This window comes from Palaemon carinicauda, chromosome 1 (assembly GCF_036898095.1).
Source record: "Palaemon carinicauda isolate YSFRI2023 chromosome 1, ASM3689809v2, whole genome shotgun sequence".
NCBI classification, from domain to species: domain Eukaryota; kingdom Metazoa; phylum Arthropoda; class Malacostraca; order Decapoda; family Palaemonidae; genus Palaemon; species Palaemon carinicauda.
The window spans coordinates 202,346,856-202,362,590 of NC_090725.1; the positions used below are offsets into that span (position 1 = coordinate 202,346,856).

General features: G+C 41.3%; 1 long non-coding RNA gene and 1 pseudogene across 1 annotated transcript in view; both read left to right on the plus strand.

The window, feature by feature from the left end:
• Positions 1 to 289: 289 nt before the first annotated feature.
• Positions 290 to 408, plus strand: LOC137658863 (5S ribosomal RNA; annotated as a pseudogene).
• Positions 409 to 11,992: 11,584 nt separating this feature from the next.
• The window catches only part of LOC137643976 (uncharacterized), a 76,882-nt gene continuing 73,139 nt past the window's right edge, over positions 11,993 to 15,735 (plus strand). The window contains exon 1 of the long non-coding RNA XR_011045102.1: positions 11,993 to 12,087. This is a non-coding gene — a long non-coding RNA (uncharacterized lncRNA). The remainder of the gene's footprint in view (positions 12,088 to 15,735) is intronic.

Consider the following 15,735-nt stretch of genomic DNA (forward strand, 5'->3'; position numbering starts at 1 on the left):
TGTGGCGATCCCGCCGTGGCATCGCAGGTTTTTTTTTTTTTTTTTTTTTTTTTTTTTTTTTTTTCTTTCCCCAGAGAACTCTCCCTGCTTTCCTCATGGCCGCTCAGGTGCAGGCTTCCGCCTCCTTCGCTTTTTGGAGGTCTGGTCAACTCCGGTAGGCTCGGGTTCGACCTTCTTCAGCGCCGGGACAAGCTTCCGGATGCTTACCATGAGTGGGGGTTCATGGTATTTTGCTAGGAGCCTTCTCTTCTTCTGCCTCAACATCTGGAGTATCTAGCCATGATATTGAGTCAACGGCCTTACCACGTTGGAAACCCCGCTTCTCGTCCGTCCAGCGAGGTTAAGCAACGTCGGTTCTGGTCGGTACTTGGATGGGTGTCCACCTGGGGACGCCAGATTCTGTTGCCACCTCCTCCGAGCCTTCCCTTCAGTTGACTGTGGCAAGGCTGAGGAAAGTCGCAGTACCTGTTCTCAGTCAAGCAGAGCTTTCAGCCCTACCTTGGAACGTTTCCTAGTTCTCTTTTCCTCATTGGCCCGTCTATAGTTCCGAACGGTCGCCTCAGGATAAGTTCCATGTGGGGCGGTCCAAGTTCCGGTGGTTTCCAGCAACGATTAACCGGACTTTCTGGCCACTATGGGACCAGCGGAACGATTAGACCTGCAATGGGTGTTGAGCTATGGAACCTCTTGATGGGAGTGGATATTCTCCTCCTTTCCCCACATTTTTTATGCTGTTCTCGGACTCGTCAAAGAAAAGGGGGGGGGGGTCATGTTCCGGTCCAGGATACCTCTCCATCATTCAGGCAGGCTTAGGGGCCGTAGTCTGGCCCCTCTACAGATCCTACAGCTCCTGCCGAGTCGCTCCGTGCGCGTCGACTTCATGGTTCTGGCGTGTTCTAACCAGCAGGGGACGCATTTTCACACCTTCGCATCTTGCAGTAGAGATACCGAGATGATTGAGATACTCTCAATACCACCATCGGCTCTCTCATTCCAGGCAGAGGAATGTTCTCTCCGACTATCCGAGCAGAGCCTCGTAGAGAGTGTACCTGGGGGTCTTTGGCCTTGAGTAACCAGCAAGTCCTGGTCTGGGGAACCTGATCGCGACAGCTTGGAACCTCAAGCTTCCGCTGTTCTTCCCCCCAGTCTCAGACCCCGAGACTCTGGCAAGATGCATTCCGGTGATGGTGGGACAACATCGACGCCTGCGTCTTCCCTCCTTTGTTGTCTGTTGAGAATGGGTCTCAACAAGACCAGGTTGTCTGCCAACCTTTCAATGATCCTGAGAGCTCCACTGGGACTATGCGCAGAACGGTTTCCGGACCCTCTGCTTCCCCTGACGGAACTCCCGGGAGGGATTCTCCCACGGCACAGGCTACTCAAACAACCACACTGCAACATCTTTCACGAGCCAGGGCGTCGCTTCGACTTCATGCCTGGAGACACTACACCTCCTCCTCAAGAAGAGACAACCCGCTACAGTCGCGTCATCTGCGATAGTCATCCGCAGGGGTCTTCCAGGCGAAGTGAAGAGTCTTCGGTGGTTGGTGTCGTGGGAGATATACCTCTTCCCTTGAGGCCTCTTCTCCAGCAATAACGATCTTATTGCTTTTCGGCGGGAGGAAACTCCTTTCCGCTCTCGGCAATGAAGCCTGTCGCTCAGCCTTTCCCTGACCTTCAGGCTTAAAGGAATAACTTTTTCTTTCCCGCTGGACCTTTCCTCGCTCATGCGAAGCTGCGAATGTCCCTGCCCTAGTCGGAGTGAGACCTCCAACTTGGAGCATGGCTCGGACTTTTTAGTCCCTTAAGAGATCTTCTCAAGACCCTTTACGTCAGGCCTCTGATTGTATTCCGTCTTGGGTCTCCTGCTCACTCTGGCCGCGGCCAGTGTGTAAGCAATCTTCTTGGTCTCGTACGACTCCGCCCTTTCTAAGGAATGGGGGAAGGCAACATTCAGGTTCGCTCCTGAATTGTTGGCTAGACTCAGAATCTTGGGGTCCCGGCCCTTCGGTCCAATTCCTTCAAGATTTTGAGTCTCCATTCTGTATCTGATATCCCAAAACCTTCTCCTTGCCAGTAAAGGAATCGAGAGGTTAGCTTTGGGAACAGCTGCAGTTTGTCCTCAGTTGCAGCCGGTTTGGGAGCACAAGAAGGACACGGGGGAGAGTCACCAGTATACCTCTTCAGCTCGGACTCAAGGACATTCATCTCGACCTGTCTCCAGACCCTCCCCCGTCACGTCGTCCTACAGCACGATGTCGGATACATGGCAATGTCCCCCGCCTTCGAGTATACTACTCTGTGACGCAGGTGCTACAAGCTGGAGTTTGGAAGCGTCTAATGACCTTCGCAGCCCGCTTCCTGCAGGGCGTGACCCACAGGAGTTTTGATACGTTTTCTATCGCTCTGTGGTGGCTTCACAACAGCTGGTCTAACCTCAGGCTCCTTTTTGGACAGGTAGCAGAAGGTTGAGGGTATTGTTATCAGGTTTTAGTCTGCATGAACGAAAGAAGTATGTCTGGCCCTTACTTTCTTCATCATCCCCTCTACGGGGAAGCAGCATCCTGGTCTCTGCATAGCTGACCTCGAACCTCTGCAGGTAAACCATGCTTCCTTGTGTTCCGAGTATTGAGTCAATACTGTCGCGTCCCCCATACCCTGACGAGGTGGTATTGGGAACGTCCTAACCCAGAGTTCCTTCTGGAACTCCAGGTCAACTGCCTAGGATGGGTCACACTTCTTCCTTCACACACAAGCTTATGTAGGCCACACGGTTCCTTGCGGAGCAAGGAACTTGTGAGGTGCAGGGACTCCTTTTCTCGAGTGCGACTCACTCGGATTCTGAGTCCCTGGGTAAAGTCAAAGCCAGTATGGCTGGGGACTTTCCACCCTACCTAAGGGGTAAGTCACCCAATGTAAATAGCGTGGTTTGTATTTCGGTTACGGAACAAATGACAAATTCAAAGATAATTTGTATTTTTCCTAACCATACAAACCTTAGCTGTTTACACATATTTGTCCGCCAGCCCTGTCCCCCAAGACAAGTCCTACCTCTAAGTGAAAGTGAGCTTCACCGGTGTGTGAGGGGGGGGGGAAAGGGGTAGCTAGCTACTACTCCCCTACCCCCCGCTAACTAGCCCGGGGATAATACACCCTCGTTAAATTCTAATGGCTCGCCATTTCAGCTACGCTAAAAGGTAAACCCAATGTAAATAGCTAAGGTTTGTATGGTTAGGAAAAATATAAATTATCTTCGAATTTGTCATTTTAACCCTGGATAGGTATGCTCCTCGGACACCCCTTTAAGGGTATACTCTGTCGCGCGCGACCCCGACTCCGAAATAAATTCAGGAAAAATTTAGTTATGCATCAATCTGTATTGTTTGACTTGCTAAAAATACTTCAAAGAATGGTAAAAACTACTGAAAACATAAATGATACCCATCTACAAAATAACTATTTATTGGAAATATATTAAAAATTTAAGTATACAAAAAAAAAGACGACGTAAATACTCACAAAAAATAGAAATATACATATACACATAATTCCCTTTAGGGACACCTTCTTAGATGGCAAAGCAACAGCGTGTAATTGCTGGAAATGAGTTGGACCCATAGAAGTCAAGATCTGAAATGAGAAAAAAAGGGTAACTTTTTTTGGCCAAAAAAATTTGTCCAAATTTCATGAATTTTTTTGGGTACCCAAATGAAATAGGAAGAGGCAAATTTTTTTATAGAATAAACTCATATTATCCTAGAACAGAAATTCATAATAAAATGTGCACTAAGATTTAATTTACTGTTATATCAGGGGCGAAATCTAAAGGTAATTTTTTGACGGCCTAGTTTCACAATGTAAATTTCTTATGAAAATCATTGTATCTTCTATAAAATATGATATTTATGCATTAAAATATACCAAAATATCACGAATTCTATACAGAAAAAGAATATATAGAGATATGCCAACTTACCTTTCGGGTATGTCAACAAAATGGCCGCAGACCGCAACAACTCTTACAGCCCAATCTACCACTTGAAATGAAGAATGGGGTTGCAAACTCCATATCATCAACATCTCTTTTTAACTCCATTAGAAGTGTGTTGATGACATCCATGCCGAGGGAATACTGCCTGCTGGCCATTATAAAAGATAAATTCAAAATAAATAGAAAAAAATCCAATTTGCAAAAAATAAAAAAAATTCAGAAATTAGCATTTGAGGGAAAATGGACCTCATGGCAATATATGGCATCTAAGCCAAAACCAATGTCATGCAAGTGGTAGACACACCATCCATCCACACTCTCCAACTATAAAGAACCAAACAAGTATCAACACTTCGACAATTTATAATTATGTAATAACTTTGCTGTTTGACCACTTACCCCTATAAAGGTATGTCAGGGTCGAGGTCGACCCCTGGGGGGGAGTAAAAAAACGGGGAAGGAGGGAAGTTAGACGAAAATCAGTCCTAAAGCAGACAATGGCATTTAGACTAGTCATCCCTTGCAGGTCGATCACTTCCATATTCGAGACAGCTGATGATTTATGGGAAAAAAACAGGTTTTGAAAATGCTGTAGGGGTCGCATACGACCCATCATACCTTTCCAGGGTTAAAGTGCCTGCTATACCTTGACAATGCACCCGCTCACCCCCCCCGGACTTGAAGATGATATCTTCGATGAATTTAAGTTCATAAAGGTGCTGTATCTTCCACCGAATACCACCTCTATCCTCCAGCCCATGGACCAGCAAGTCATCTCTAATTTTAAGAAGCTGTACACCAAGCACTTATTTAAGCAGTGCTTTAATGTCACGCAAAGCACCAACTTAACTTTGCGTGAATTTTGGAGGAGCCACTTCAACATCGTGCACTGCTTGAGGATCCTATATCAGGCTTGGGTGGGATTAACTCGACGGACCCTCAATTCTGCCTGGAAGAAGCTGTGGCCTGATGCAGTTTCTTCCCGAGATTTCGAAGGTTTAGACCCCGAACCTGATCCCGTGGTGGGTGCAGCGGAAGCCGTAGAGGAAGTCGTCTCCCTTGGCAAGTCCAGGGGTCTGGAGGTCGACGCAGATGACGTTACGGAACTCGTCGCCGAACATCACGACGAACTTACCACGGATGAGCTCAAGGAACTCCATGCTATGTCTGAGCACATGAGTGATGACGAGGAAGGGGGCGAGGAGGTAGAACATGTGTTAGGTTCGGCGCATATAAAAGAGGAAATATCAAGACGTGGTCGACTTCATCGACAAATACCACCCAAAAAAATTTCAGGTTTGTCGCGTAGTTTCGCAGTTCGATGATGTTTGCCTAACTCACTTTCGAAACATTTTGAAAAGCCGTACCAAGCAATTATCTATCGATAATTTCTTTAAAAAACTACGAAGCGAACTCGTGATGAAGAGGATGTAAGTGATTCGAAGAAAACGGCAAAGAGTGAAGCGGAAGAAAGTGAAACAAAGAAAACGGCAAAGAGTGAAGCGAAAGAAATTCAGTCAATTTTAAGTGTAGAGAGTGAAAGTTATTAAAATTACGTAATCATCAAAAAGAAAAAAAGAAAATGTAAAAAAAAATATAAAATATAATGATAAAAAAAAAATAAGCAAAGTTATGTTAAAGTTCACTTAGTGTAAGTTAGAATAAGTTACGGTAGTGTACGTTTATCGTAGTTAACCTCTCTACCTCCTCGCCGCCCGTCCGTCTCCTCTCTGCGTAGCAAGACCAACAACACCTGTGCTGGAGTTTCTAAGGTAAAGTGATGCTAAAACCCCGTTTCTTATTTATCATCTTTTGCTAATTCTTCTTATTTACATGTCTATTATCTAATTTAGTGTGCATTATTCTCATGGGAAATTATGTGTAGTAGTTTATTAAGAAGTTATCATAGGTTTTTGGGCTCAACCACGGATTAATCCTATTTCAATGTATTCTTATGGGAAAATTCGTTTCTACATGCGAACATTTTCTACATCCGAAGTTGGTTCTGGAACGGATTAAATTCGTATGTGGAGGTACCACTGTATTAATTTTGTATTGATTCTTGCTCCCTTGCAAGTGTTGACCATGCCATTAGATGTCAAGGCTCAGGAACATCCTAGGACTGAATCTCCATATATGGAGAACTAAAGGTTTGTTGATAGTAGCAACTAATTACAGAGTTAAAAGATCTTTCATATTTTTCACAGTTATGTTGTACAAACTTGAGTCTTTTATAAAAGTATAGGCCCACAACTTGATAGATATCAGGTTTTTACAATTGTGGTTTTGCTTACTGTGTTAAATGATAGAATGTGGTTTTATTATAGTATTTCTTTCTTATCTTAATTCTGCATTATAGCTTCTCGCTAATTGGCAACTGGAGTACAGCTCTCGGCACCCATACCAAATCACTGCGGAAGTTCGCAATGGTATAGGCAAAGCGAAACGACACCATTGGGACTCGCACTAATCACAACGGACAGAATGATAATTGATATATGGCACAAAAAAGGGATTTTGACGAAGGAAAAATCTATTTTTGGGCGAGAGACCTGTGCCGCCCAGTGAAATGCTCCTTTAGCACCATTTCTAAGGTATATAACTGCTATACATTACCAGAGTAAAAATTGCATAGGAATGCCAGGTTGAACCCAGCTCGCTCACCTGTATAAGGTGTCGATATAATACTGGGGCGTGATAATTCACAACCAGAGGTCTCGCACCACTCCTTTTTAGCACATCTTTCCATGAACATTTGTATAGTTTCTCTTCGGTGTTTGCGTTCATTTCTCATTTCTTTGTGCAGATGGCTGATTCCATGGTCTCCCCATCTAAGTTAAGTACCAGATCTATGAGTTTTGAGCTTTTGGGGGTAGCATTGCCATTGATTTTAATTTTATTCAAGGTTTTATTTTTTCCTCTTGTCAGACCGCTTGCGGCTCCCTTGCTGGCTTGCTACCGCCTTCGCTCGTTCTTAACGTATTACAATTGGTCTTCCATACTGATTGTTTTTAGTTTCGAACCTTATTTTGATGGTTTTTCTCACCGATTACACCTCATCATTGTGCTTTGGATATTATTTTGATGTTTTGATGATATACTACGTATCATAGTTTTGAACTCGGTTGGCAAGCCTGCCTTCGGGCACGGTCTAGTTGGTTTCACTACCGCATTGTTTAAATTATTATATTATTGATATTATATATTGATCTTATTAATAATTATTGCGATTACCATCTAGTCTAGTTATCGCTTAGTTTGAGTGGGACTCTCGCGGGGCAGTTATTTTATTTGTTTCCTACCGTTCGGCATCTACCCGAGGTAGAAGTTATGTTGGTATCCCTGTCCAGCGCGACTCTTCCCCACTCTGGAGGGCTGCCAGCTATTATCCCCCTGCCATTCCCTTGCGTCCTTCTCTTACTAATTTTATTTTAAGTTACGCATGCCTATAAACCAGTTCAATGTGTTACATCATTTAACATTATTGTACATTATTTTACACTATTTTATTGCTCATTCTGTTTTACCTACGTGATTCCATCGGTCAGGTTGGTACTCCTGTCCTCCCTCATGTCCACGTGATCGCCTCCTGCCCCCTCATTGGTTAGTTCTCGTTGCCTCCTTCCCCCCATTATCCCCAATTCAGGGATTCCTCTCGTCTCTCACGTTGTGTGAGCGGTTTGGCATTACGGATCGAGTCCTCTCGTACCTCAGCCTTGCCACCACCTCCTCCCCCCCTCACACCATCCCTTCCTGGGATACCTTATGACTCACTAGTTGGTACCGAGAGCATCCACCGGGGTTTCAGTCTAGTACATTCATTCTCATGCCTTGTCGTAGCCTTTTTTCCCCGCCGCTCTGATTGGCCATCGGTCGGCGGGGGGAACTCGGTTGTGTATTGGTTATGTGTCGTTATGTACTGTATTATTTTAGTTTTTACTATAACATAGAAATTTTGTTCGTGGGGTATCACGGAAAACGGATATTTGTTGTTATATTATTTTTATTGTCGGTGTTCGTTTGGGTTCTTGTGGCTGGCGGGGAGTAATTGAACCCCTTCCTCCCTCCCCTTTCGACTCCCCCTACCCCGGTAGGCATGGTACGACCCCCGGGTCTCTCATAGTTGTCTCCCCGGAGCCAACAGGTAGCATGTTATTATAACATGTTATTATAACATTTTTATCCTATACTTCCCCAGTAACGACGGGATAGTATATCTCCTACTATGACAATATTATTTCATTGAATGATCATATCTAATAACGGAATTGTTTAACAGGTAGCATGTTATTATAACCCCATTTTTATTATATACCTTCCCGGTAGTGACGGGATAGTATATTCCTCGCTATGACAATATTATTTCATTGATAATCTTGACTTATTACGGAATTGTTTCAACAATGTCAGTTAATTTTTGATAAATTTTCCCCCGGTTACTATACCGGTCCGAAATTTTGTTCATAGCCTTTTGTCCCCGGTTTCATATCGGTCTATTTTAAGAGTCCGGAGCACCCGGATCTTTTTAGGTTACTGACCTACTATGGGATACTCATGTATCCTTATTTTAGTCTATACTTCCCCAGTAGCGACGGGATAGTATATTTCTCGCTATGACAATATTATTTCATAGATAATCTTCACTTTTTATGGAATTATTTTAACAATGTCAGTTAATTTATGAAAAGTTTTTTTGCCGGTTACTATACCGGTCCGAAATTTTGTTCATAGCCTTTTGTCCCGGTTTCATACTGGTCTATTTTAAGAATTCGGACCACCCGGATCTTTTTGGGTTGCTACCCTTCTATGGGATACTTTCTAGGTGCCCCTGTCGTTACTATATAAGTTTAACTTCGGATATATTCTTTGGGATTTTCATTTTATTTCCTTTGTAATTGATCGATTTAAACATTTATTCTCGATCTATTTATTTTACATTCCCAACGAAGTTACCTTGTTTATTAGTAACGATATACTCTTTCAGAGCTCGCAGTCTTCCAAGACTTCTACCTTGGCGACTCTTTAGATCTGGGTCGGCGGGTTCGCCCGGAGTGTCAGGGCAGAGAGACCCTGTGTCTCTTCCTTTTAGGGGTTTTCAGGGAAGCACGTGGCTGATGTCAGGCCACGTCCTGTTGTCCCTAAAGTTAAAGCTACCCGCCAGCCCCTTTCAAAGACTCACAAGTCTTCCAAATCACCAAACCAGTTAAGACTTCGTCTTCCAGAGTCCCCAAAGACTCAGCCGCAGCTGCTGCTTCCTCTCTTGGGTTGAGAGCGAAGCCCGGCCTGAAACCTACGACCCCGGAGGCTCCCTTCGATCCGGCGGCCCTTTCAAGATTGATGCAATGGCCTCTCGTGGCATGGTTGGTTTCGACTTGTCCTTTCATTAGAAGGGGCCAGCATTCGATCCCAAGTATGAGGTAGAAATTCATTTCTATTTTGAACACTATGTTGTGTTGATTTTATCCATACATATGTATGTATGTGTGTGTGTGTATGTATGTATGTATATATATATATATATATATATATATATATATATATATATATATATATATATATATATATATATATATATATATATATATATATATATGTATATATATATATATATATATATATATATATATATATATATATACATATATATATATATATATATATATATATATATATATATATATATATATATATATATATATATGTATGTGTATATATTTTTTATTGCAATGGGTTCCCTTGTTAGCACCCTCACTGGGAGAGTGCTAAACCAGATAGCCTCGTACAGGGTCTCATTCATTATGGGCTACCTCAACAGCAACAATATATCATCCCGGATGCCTCTAAGCTCCCGGAATTCGTCGAAAGCAATTCGTGGAAGGTGGCCTTGCACTCTCCCTTCAAAGATGGTATGTTAACCATCGAAGGGTTTGGCACCCGGCCTGTAGAAGATTTTGAATTCTACCCGCCGGGTCTACAGTTCCCTTTCTCTGGTTTCACACTTCTTACCGAGGAGACACTCGTAAGGTTTGACAAGGTCCCCAAAGAAACCGAAATTTATCCGAAGGGGCAGGCTCAGTTCACCTGGGTCCGGCCCTTAAACGAAGGGGTGGGAGTGTGTTAACACTACGTTAACACCTCACAAGAGCTCGTACACGATGTTTGTAGTGGATGAGTAAACCCCTACTCAGTGTCTCTAAGATAGTGGACCTTGCTCAGCAGGCAATAAAAAGATCTCTGGAAAACCAAGTACTGTAAGTTACTTAAATATCGCAGACGGACCCCCTCTGATTTGTCGGATCTACGAAAGGCAAACCTTTTGGGTGGTAAGATCCAAGTATCCTCAAGTAGAGGATTCAGGTTTGTATTGCTTGGAGATGGTTGGTTATTATGCAACATCCTGTACTTTTCTTAATGGTCTGTTGTTGGTAATAACTTTTGTTTACTACAGGTGTTTTCAGACTTTGCATAACTATATACTAAAATAATTTTGTAGGTTGCATGTAGAAGTTTTCCTCCAATATTGATGCAAAGTAATAGTATTGATCAAGAATTTTATTTGTCAAAGCCTTGCTTTAGTAAGTGGTAAAATAGTGCTAAGACGAGTCTTTCGACATCCCCCATTATTGAGAAGGGCGAAAGACAAGGTTCAGTTTCGTCCCTGAGTATGTCACCAGACACAGTCTCCAGAGGTGACTGATCCTACAAAAGTCTCAACTAGGTAACGGATGATCCAGATCATCCGTTACTGTACCCAGGGTAAGGTATGAGACTTTACCTAAAGAAAACGGTAATAGCCTGCCCGGGTCCCTCCTCTTGTCAGCACAGAGAGAGACTATATCTAAAGAAAACGGCAATAGCCTGCCCGGGTCCCTCCTCTTGTCAACACAGAGAGAGACTAGAGGAGGATCACCGAAACATCATCTCGACATGACGACTCAGTGTCAGGGGCAGGGGCATAACTATGCCCCTGGTCCTTCTTGGCAGATTACTGTAACGCAGGTTTTACAAGAAATGATGTGAATGCTCCAGGTGACTTTCACAACCTTTCTCCCGCAAGACGTGACCCACAGGAACTCGAAACGATCTCTATCGGTCTAGTGGTGGCTGCACAACAGCTGGTTATATACCTCAAGCTCCTTATTGGACAAGTAGCCGAAGGTTGAGGGCACTGTTACCTGGTTTTAGTCTGCGTGAATGAAAAGATTTGACTGGCTCCTTTTCTTCATCCTACCCTCTCGTGTGGAAAGCAGCATCCTGGGTTCTCTGCATAGCTGACCTCAAATCACTGCGGATAAACCATGCTTCCTTGTGTTCCTAGTATTTAAGACTAATACTGTTACGTGCCCATACCCTGACTAGGTGGTATTGGGAAAGTCCTAGGCTACAAGTTTCCATCTAAACTTCAGAACAACTTCCTAGGACGAGTCACACTTCATACCTTCACACACAGCTTGCGTAGGCCACAGTCCTTGCGTAGCAAGGTTCTAGCGAAGTGCAGGGACTCCTTATTTCTTGGGTGCTTACACTCAAATAACGAGCCCCCGGGAAAGCCAAAAAGGCAGACTGGCAGGGACATCCACCCTTCCTAATGGGTGAGTGACCCCTCTTAAATAGCGTGGTTTGTATTCCAGTTATGGAACAAATGACAAATTGGTAGATAATTTGTATTTTTCCGAACTATACAAACCTTAGCTATTTAATCAAACTTGCCTGCCAGCCCTATCCCCCTTGAAGTCCCACATCCAAGCAAAGTGAGCTCAAGCACAGGTGTGTGTGAGGGGGGGTGGGGTAGCAAGCTACCCTCCCCTACCCCCGCTAACTAGCGGTGTGGGTAGTAAACCCTCGTTAAATTTTAATGGCTCGTCATTTCAGCTACGCCGAAATAATACCCATGTAAATGGCTAAGGTTTATATGGTTAGGAAAAATACAAATTATCTACGAATTTGTCATTTTTTGGACTGTCCAGTGCAGCTCAAGTGCTTACTCAAGTGTTCTCTCTGATTTCAGCTTGGTCTCACTAACGGGATACGTCTATTGAGGTAATACTGCAGTTCTATGTTTATTCTACCAAATGAGGTGATAGTAAAACATAAAGGTAAGTTATAGTATTCTTACTCTAAAATATCAAGCAATAAAAACTGTAATCCGTCCTCAGCAATTGCCATCTTTCACCTAGGAATAAGTTTGGGTGGAGCTAGTTTGCTGATTTGCCGGAGTCTTATTAATAACTGCCCTAATTATTCTAGGTAATTTAAATTCACAGAAATTCAGAAGTACGAATACACAATCATATTAACCCTGGATAGGTACGCTCCTCGGACACCCCTTTAAGGGTATGCTCGGACGCGAACGACCCCGACGCCAAAAAGAATTCTTGAAAAATCAGTTTTTGCAGTAACCTCCTTTTTTCTTTTGCCAAAAAAAAACTTCAATGAATGCTTAAAACAACTGTAAAGATAAATACTACTCATCTGCAGAAAAACTATTTATTATAAATATTTTAAAAAATTAAGTAGAAAAAAAAAAGACCTGACATAAAAATTCATAAAAAAAAGTTTATACATATATACACAAATCCTTTTAGGAATTGATTATTGAATGTTTAGGACACATCTTGATGTATTTTGGATGAAGTCAGACCCATGGAGGTGAAGATCTGAAATGAGAAATAAAGGGTAACTTTTTTTGGCTAAAAAAATTTGTCCAAATTTCATGAATTTTTTTGGGTACCCAAATGAAATAGGAAGTGGCTATTTTTTTTAGGGAATGAACATATGTTATCCTAAAATAGAAATATGTAAAAAAATCTTCATTATTTTGTAAATTACATTTATATCAGGGGCCATATCTAAAGGTAATTTTTTGAGTACTTAGAAATTTCGTAAAAAAATACATATATTTAATATATAATATGATATTTATGCAGGTAAAAATATACCAAAATATCACAAATTCTATAGGGAACAAGAATATATATAGATAGGGCAACTTACGCTTCGGATATGTCCACAAAATGGCCGCCAACCACACTGACTCAGACTCCCTAATCTGCCATCTGCCACTTGAAATGTAGGAAGGGTATGTCAATTTCAAGGTGTTATTTACTAATCTAATTATTATTGGATATGCATAAAAATTGTATGGTGGGTTGCTGGATAATTGTCGATTATTTTACGACTATAAAATTAAAATTCTGACCCAAAAAAATTTTTTTGAAGGGAAATAAAATCGAAAAAAAAATGTAAAATATAATATTTTAGCTAAATAATTTGATGATATTCAATCAAAAAAGAAGTAAACAAAATTTTCCGAAAAATAAACATCTAGAGGAATCATTACTCTGTGATAGTTCCTTAGTACGTAGTAATTTTGAAAGAATTGGGAAAAAACGAAAAAATGGCAATCACCGGAAAATCGAACACATACCTATATATACGCCATATCTGGCTAAAAAAAAGATAGGCATGGGTAGCCAGATCATCTAGAAACACTTTCCAACACTATAAAATTATAAGTTTTGCGACACTACTTGTCAATTCCTTACGGTAACATGACTAAGCAAAAAAATGCAAAACAAATAAAAAGGGGCACTCGTGGAAAAATGGCCATTCTAATATACGACATTTCAGAAAAAAAAAATTTCAGCCATGTGCTAGGCAAACCATCAATGCACATTTTCCGACAAATAAACATATAAATGAATCATTACTCTGTGATAGTTCCTTAGTACGTAGTAATTTTGAAAGAAATGGGAAAAAACGAAAAAATGGCAATCACAGGAAAATCGAACACATACTTATATATACGCCATATCTGGCTAAAAAAAAAATAGGCATGGGTAGCCAGATCATCTAGAAACACTTTCGAACACTATAAAAATATAAGTTTTGCGACACTACTTTCCAATTCCTTACGGTAACATGACTAAGCAAAAAAATGCAAAACAAATAAAAAGGGGCACTCGCGGAAAAATGCCCAACATTCTAATATACGGCATCTCAGATAAAAAAAAAGACATGCACGTGTTAGCCCAACCATCAAGGCACACTTTCTAACACATAAACATGAAAAAAAATCAATAATATACGGCAATTCCTTACTACGTAGTAAATTTTTACAAATATTGAAAAAAAAACAGAAATTGGCAACCGCAGTTAAATACCCAATATACCAATAACTACGTCGTATCTGACAAAAACAAAATCACGCATGGGTAGCCAGATCATCTAGACACACTTTCTAACACTAAAAAAGCAAAAGTTTTACGACACTATTTGGCAATATCTTACGGAAAAATGACTTGGCAAAAAAATGAAAAAAAATGAAAAAGGGGCACTCGCGGTAAAATGCCCGACATTCTAATATACGGCATCTCAGATAAAAAAAAAGACATGCACGTGTTAGCCCAACCATCAAGGCACACTTTCTAACACATAAACATGAAAAAAAAATGAATAATATACGGCAATTCCTTACTACGTAGTAATTTTTACAAATATTGAAAAAAAACAGAAATTGGTAACCGCAGTTAAATACCCAATATACCAATAACTACGTCGTATCTGACAAAAACAAAGTCACGCATCGGTAGCCAGATCATCTAGACACACTTTCCAACACTAAACAAGCAAAAGTTTTACGACACTATTTGGCAATATCTTACGGAAAAATGACTTGGCAAAAAAATGAAAAAAAATGAAAAAGGGGCACTCGCGGTAAAATGGTCCTCGTGGTGATGAACGACATTTTAACTAAAAAAAAAATCATGCACATGGTAGCCAAACAATCCACCAAGACTTTCCACAACTGATAACCTATACAAGTTGAACCATTCTACGACAATTTCATAATACGTAATAACTTTGAGAATTATGCAAATTACCTTAGAAGGGTAAACTCGGTCGCGCTCGACCCCGACGCGTCTCAGAAATCGGGGAAGGAGTACAGCTACAGCAATGCACATCTGGACACTACTAGAGCGTGTAGGGGAGACACCTCCTGCAGGTCGATCACCCACAAATTCAGTCACGGGGGTGAGTCACGTGAGAAAAACCTGTTTTTTTTTTACGCTCGGGGTCGCGAACGACCCATCGTACCTATCCAGGGTTAAAAGACATTGAGTCAGTTGTTATATCTTGGTGAATTTTGTGTAACATTTACAATATTACTGGTCACGTGTCATATAGGGTCCATTCGTTGCCCCTTGCCATTTTTCTGACGTGGACGTTGAGTGCTCACCACTGGTCGTAACAACCAATCCATGATCGAGCGAGAGTCGTTCAGTATCTCCTTCGAATACGGCAATGGTTAGCTCATACGAAATTTTCTCTTAGACCCCCAGTACCCATAGAATGATCAACTTCATAATCATGTGATTTTAAATGCTCACCAATATAGTCCCCACTTATGGCTAGTGATATCTTAAATGATGGGGAGAGAGAATATTTTTATAATGATATGTAGCCCAACAACCCCTCACCCCCAACAATGATTTTTTTCAGTTTTCTTTTAATTCATCTTCATCCTCGTCTCCCTTATCAGTGACTCGCCTAAAGATAGTCTCATTGCAATGGCTATCAATTATCTTTATTTATTTATCTATTTCTTTATTTCTTTAACTATCAAATCACTTATTTATCAACCCACTTATTTGATTATTATTATTTAACTATTCAATTATTGACTTTATTATTTATAACTTTTTTTTTCATTTTCTTTTCTATCGGGAATATGGCAGATTCAA